The 6,244-nt window shown below is 35.9% G+C and overlaps 1 pseudogene; it reads left to right on the top strand.

The window, feature by feature from the left end:
- The first annotated feature begins 1,737 nt into the window (after positions 1-1,737).
- LOC121310791 lies at positions 1,738-2,634 on the top strand (annotated as a pseudogene).
- Positions 2,635-6,244: the final 3,610 nt, after the last annotated feature.

Genomic DNA, 6,244 nt, shown 5'->3' with positions numbered 1-6,244 from the left:
TCTATCTCGCTATCTTCTCTCTCTATCTCTATATATATATATATATATATATATATATAATATATATATATATATATATATTTATATATATATTAATATTATATATATAATAAAAGTTTAATTTATTTCTCTTACTCATTAAACATGAGTATCTTACTGAATATAATATTATATATATATATATATATATATATATATATAGATATTACACCACACACACACACACACACACACACACACACACACACACACACACACACACACACACACACACACTGTATGTGTTTTCTGGGACATTAGCTGTATTCTGTCATAGCTGTATTCTGTCTTGATTGTCTTGCTGTATTATCGCACAGGCACAGTGGTAGACCACTAAATGTCATGGCAACCACACATGAAATCCCCTTTCCTTCTCCTCTTTTGTAAAAGATCATAAGAAAAAAACGTGATTTACGATGTGTCTGAGTTTACGTGTTTACACATGTAAACCTGTAGCTTGTGTTGTTGAAAAGTATTTAAAAATGTTATTTTTATTGCCATATTATGTGCACAACCAGATGTATTGTAAATTATTGTTTTATGGTTATATATATATATATATATATATATATATATATATATTATATATATATATATATATAATATATATATATATATATAGCCGTTATCAACCACTGGAGTCCTATGCCTTGACATAAATCCATTCTTCAAATTCAACATACAATAAATTACCACATTTGAAATGTAAGATATGCTTTAACTGTTCAGGAAACTCTGCCTTGTCTATGTACAATCTCTGCAACACCCACACCTACACTAGTGGTACTATATTCTTATAACGGTGGAATAAAGCAAAACAGAAATAGATTATTCCATAGGAGTTAAATATTAGTGAATGTTAGTCGTGGATAACATTGTTTTTCTCTGTTCACTTTAAACCTTGCTATCTGAAATTTCTGGTCATTTCTTTTATGACATTTTCAAAGCAGCCAGGTTACTAGGAGACTGGATAAACTGTTCAAGGGTTAGGGTTTGGGTTAGGGTTAGGGTTTTCTGTAGGTGTCAATTGCTAAACCGTGCTGGATTGGGCTGGTAAGATTTTAATAACAGCAGAATTAATATCCAATTTTATTGTAAAATTAGATTTTAGAGTTGCGAGAAATAAACAACAGTGACGATAAACCTAGATTTGTTGCAGATAAGGAGAATGTTGCAGGTGCTTCTCGGTCGTGATTATACACAGGGAAAGCACAAAGCAGTTGCTGTACCATTTGTTACTGTCATAATGGTTAATGACTTGCAGGGGAATTATGTCTCAAAGATATTAAGATGAAGAGTATATGTGCAAAATAAACATGAACACTCACTCACTGGCTGTCATGTCTTACTGAAGATGGAACTTACAGAGAGGACGGAACACTGTGCTTTGCAAGGCCTGCTAACCTGAATCCCATCTTAAGTGGAACAAAGGTGAATACATACAGTAGTTTGGATTTGTTAATATCTACTGGCTCCACAATGAAGGATGGTGTGGCATGAAATAATCTGAAGGCAAAATACTGATTTGTTTGAAAAGACTTTCAGGCTGATCTGCCTTAAAAGCAGGAACAAATCAAGCTGGGTGGGTTTTTGATGTCGCCTCTGCATGGTCTACATTTTCACCCTGGGACTAGCAGACAATGAGGATTGTGGTCATTAGCAGTGGATACTCCATAGAGGACATTCTAAACCACACCTTGTCCCAGTGAGGCAAACTGCAACTGCAGTTCTTACAGTCATGTATTGGATGAGGTAGGACGAGGGTTCCTGGCTTCTGCTCTGATTCCAATTGCACTCACAGCAGTTTAAGGTAACTTACTGGTAATAATCTCCACTGATTACTTTAAAAAACTGCAGACTCCCACCAACACCTTTCTCCTGTCTCTGGCTGTGTCTGAATTTCTGGTGGGAGTGCTGGTGATGCCCTTCAGCCTGGTCAGGACCGTTGACAGCTGGCAGTTCTGGAAGGTCCACTCCACCCTGGATGTCACTTTCTGCACCACCTCCATCTATAACCTCAGCTGCATCGCCTTTTGCTACTACTTCACTGTGCATGACCCCTTGAGGTACAGCTACAGGATGTCTACCAGAAGGGTGGCCAAGCTTCTTTTTCTGTGTTGGACTCTTCCACTGCTGGTGTCCTGTGTCCCTGTGGTCCTGGACCTGCACATCAAGGGCACCGAGAAGCTTCTGAAGGAGGTTGGCCCCAATATTTATATCCTAGTGGTTAACATCCATTGTTGCTTCTATGCTTTGCTTCTACATACCAGCAGCCATCATGCTTGCAGCTTATGGACAGCTCTTCAGAGTTGCCTGGAAGCAGACGAGGCACTGTTGAGAACCAAGTCAACGGCCGAATTATCTGTCCTGAGAGCAGAGGTTTACTATGAAAAAAGAACGGAAAGCAGCCAAACTCTGAGCATAATTATGAGCATCTTCTTGGTCTGTTGGCTCCCATTCTTCACTGTAAACATAACAGACCCGTTCATGGGATACAGCACAAGCCCCATTGTTCTGGAAGTGTTTCTTTGGCTGGGGTAAGTGAACTCATCCACTAACCCCTCTTGACACGCATTCTTCAACAAGTCCTTTTGACGAGCTTTTGTAATTATCCTGGGCTGCAAGATGATAGGGAGTCAATTTCAAAACAGTGACCTTTCTGGAGACAACAGCAGACAGACTCAAACTGAACTGCCTCTTTTCAAGATAGTAAGCAATGTGAGTTTTCTGGAGAGACGAGCAGACAGGTTCAAACATAACTCAGCACCTTGTCAAGATGATAAGCAATGTGAGCTTTCTGGAGACACCAGCACAGACTCAAACAGAACTCGGCACCTTCTCAAGATAATAAACAATGCCCCTGTGAATCCTGGATGCTTGCCTATTTCATTTTGAAAAGCGTTGAGAACAAAAGGTAGTTCTTGTACTGTTTCTAAAATAGGTAAAAGTGTGTGCTGCACAACAGATGTTTTTGTTTACAAACTATATTTGTTTCAATAGCTTAAGATTTTATTTATAGCACAACATTGTCTTTTTGGATCAATAACATTCAATTTTGGAATTGTGTAAGGATGCATTGAATTTATAAAAAATCATTCAACAAAAAAACCAAAAACGTTTTACCTATTGTGCAGTTTTACTTACTGGTTACTGGGTGCTAACACAGTATGTGCTGTTTGAATCAGGAATCATTTCATGTTACTAGTTAGGGTCTGACTAACCCAAAAGGAGGTGCATGCTGTATGTGTTTTTTTTTTTTTTTTTTTTTTTTTTTTTTTTTTATTGTAAGCAAATAATGATATTCAATTCCAGTTAAAGAAAAATATTAATAGAATAATGTAGACACCTTACGTAATCGTAGTACACTTTAGCTATGTTGTCAAAATGGCATTAAACAGTCAATGGCATCCTTCAAATAATTATTAACTAAACCAACCCTAAAAAAAATTAAGTGTACTGGTTATTCTCAAGGGTACTCTAGGAATGGGGCATTTAAATCCAGGTCAGCAGCAGTATAATCACTGGAGAAATTAAGTTGTTCGATTATTTCTTGGAAACATTCTGAAAATACAGGGAAGAACATCTAGTGCTTTAGCAAGTTATTAAGAGGAAAATGGCAAAACTAGGTTGCACAAAGGTTGTTTCTTACTATTTTAAAAACAACTGTTGTTGAGGAATATAAGAAGTCATTTTAGTCTACATTTTGATGTCAGTTACAAATTTTGAAGCAATTGTAGAAATCTCAAATTGCCTGTCCTACTTGAAACTAGTAACATAGAAACTGAGGTGAATATATACAGGCAAGCTACAGGAAATAATAATAGGCTTATTCTGTGTCACTAGCACAGCTGTTAAAAAAAAAAAAAAAAAAAAAAAAAAAAACTAAATAGAAAAACTGAAAACCTGGGAACTAGAACAGACTTCATCACTCTATGTCAATAACTGATTCCTTGTTAATTATAACACTTCTATTTCCATACTGATAGAGCACGTATGTAAATCAACCTAATGAGTTATTTTATATTTCCGTTAGACAATTGCGTCTTTGATTCTTGTTTGCTTATGCAGTAAAAACAATCTGCAATAGTTTGCTGTGTCCAACATGAAAGTACTTCACAAATAAATCAAGTTTTCCCAGACAACCTTTTTCTTGCTCAGTTTTATGTTCTAAAAAGGAAGCTGGAAACTTTAATGCACATCTAAATAAACCCCATACTTCAAATTTCAACAGCCATAAAACAATGAATATGGCAGCTGTATACTTTTATAGACCTTCCAGAATGACAAAATAAATGTCAGCTTAGAATGAAAACATTTTAAACATCATGCACAATAAAGGTTATTATTATACTAACACATTGGTACCATGTCATTTGGTAAGGTCGTTTTTCTAGACTTTAAAAAATACATGTCGACACTTCTCACTCCAAAACGTATTTAGCACACAAGCATGCCAATGTAGGCTGTAAAATCAAAAATCAATAAAAGTGCATCACTTTTAATACATAAAGGCAGCTTAAATCATAAGGGCTTCACCCATAAGGACTCAAACCTTCCTGCTGTACCAGTGTCATGTTATTTTGTGTTGTGTGTTAAAAGTGATACACTGTGTATTGATCTTGCCCAGACATGCACAAATGATTTCTCTCAGAAAGCAAGGAAACGCCCATCTGAAATCAGTAAGATGTACTGAGTTTAATAGCCTTTTATTTTTCGAAAATTCAACAAATGTATCTCACTTTAACCGCTGAGCAACAAATTGGGTTATCTTAAATTTTAAACATATACGATTTTGTGGGCACACTACATTTTGTCTTGTTCGTAGTGATTTGTGCAGTCGTAAATCACAACATCAACAGCGTACCATTTTCTGACGTTACAAGGGTCAAGTTTTGTTACACGTACCACATACTGATGGCATACCACTTTGTGGCCCTACACTGGTACAAAAGTTGCCTCACACAGTTTTACACACCTGCTTTTTATACAATGACAATCAATTAAGCTATTGTGGGACCAATCAACTAATTCAACAAACAACCTAAATATTTAGTGATAGCTACAGAATCGGACCAACAGAACAGAATCCAAACATATTTAAAACTAATAATAATAATAATAATAATAATAATAATAATAGACTTAAAACCATCAGTACAGTAATAATAATTAGGAGTAAAAAGCTCAGAGAATCTCGTTTCGTGTTAAATATCTGAATAAGATCAACACTATTTTTGTTTTACATTGAACAACACATCTATAACTTCCAATTACTCACATCAAAAAGGTCAAACGTGTAAGAAACTCAAAGTATTAACAGGGAAGTAATTATAACAGGATGCAGGTGAAGCACAGTACTGAAATACCGGAATGCCCTAAACATCCTGAGCTAAGACAATTGAACACAAATGGGGTTATGGTGGGGTATTTGTTTTTCTTTATCAGCAAATGTGCTGAACGTGCTGATAAAACCGCAGTATGTCACCAAGACAGGATTCTGCATGTTATATTTATTATTATTATTATTATTATTATTATTATTATTATTATTATTATTATAACATTTAGGTCAAATACTTAACCGCTACTAGTATTCTATAAAATAGATATTCAAGAAATTATGTAATACATAATATACATAAATCGTAACAATATGATCTAGATATGATCTACAGTAAGTGTACTTTTTTCTGATTAACCAGCATAAACGGCAACCGAATGCAATCACCCGAACAGACATGGCCAGCACTTACCAGCTCTGCCAGTATTATAAACCAGCTTGAACCTTACCTGTTCAGCTGGCTGTCGGACACACAGATCAATTGCTGTCAATGATGTTTTTGTTTGTTATTGCCAGCCTGTTAACAATGTTGCTAGCAGGGCTGTCTCAACATTAATAGCATCTGCAGGTTGTAGGTGCGATGACATGATATTAACGCACACAAGTCGAACATAGTCACGCTCTGACCATACACGCAGGCTCAGGAACAACACGTGCATAATTAGTTTTCATCCATAACAAACAAAAAATCCAATAGTGCTATTTGTTGTATCACCAAAAGACATTTATAAAATGTTATGACAAATGTTTCGACTACAAGGCCTGTCAAGCAGTAAAAACAACTGTCGCCGCACGGGTCGCGAGCAAATACTTTTTACGGCCACAAGATGGAACACTTAATCCATCTCCACAGAGCATGTTTCA

The sequence above is a fragment of the Polyodon spathula genome, unplaced genomic scaffold (assembly GCF_017654505.1).
Source record: "Polyodon spathula isolate WHYD16114869_AA unplaced genomic scaffold, ASM1765450v1 scaffolds_2526, whole genome shotgun sequence".
In the NCBI taxonomy this organism is placed as follows: Eukaryota; Metazoa; Chordata; class Actinopteri; order Acipenseriformes; family Polyodontidae; genus Polyodon; species Polyodon spathula.
The sequence above is the reverse complement of the archived record's forward strand: the minus strand, read 5'-3'. Positions and strand labels throughout refer to the sequence as shown.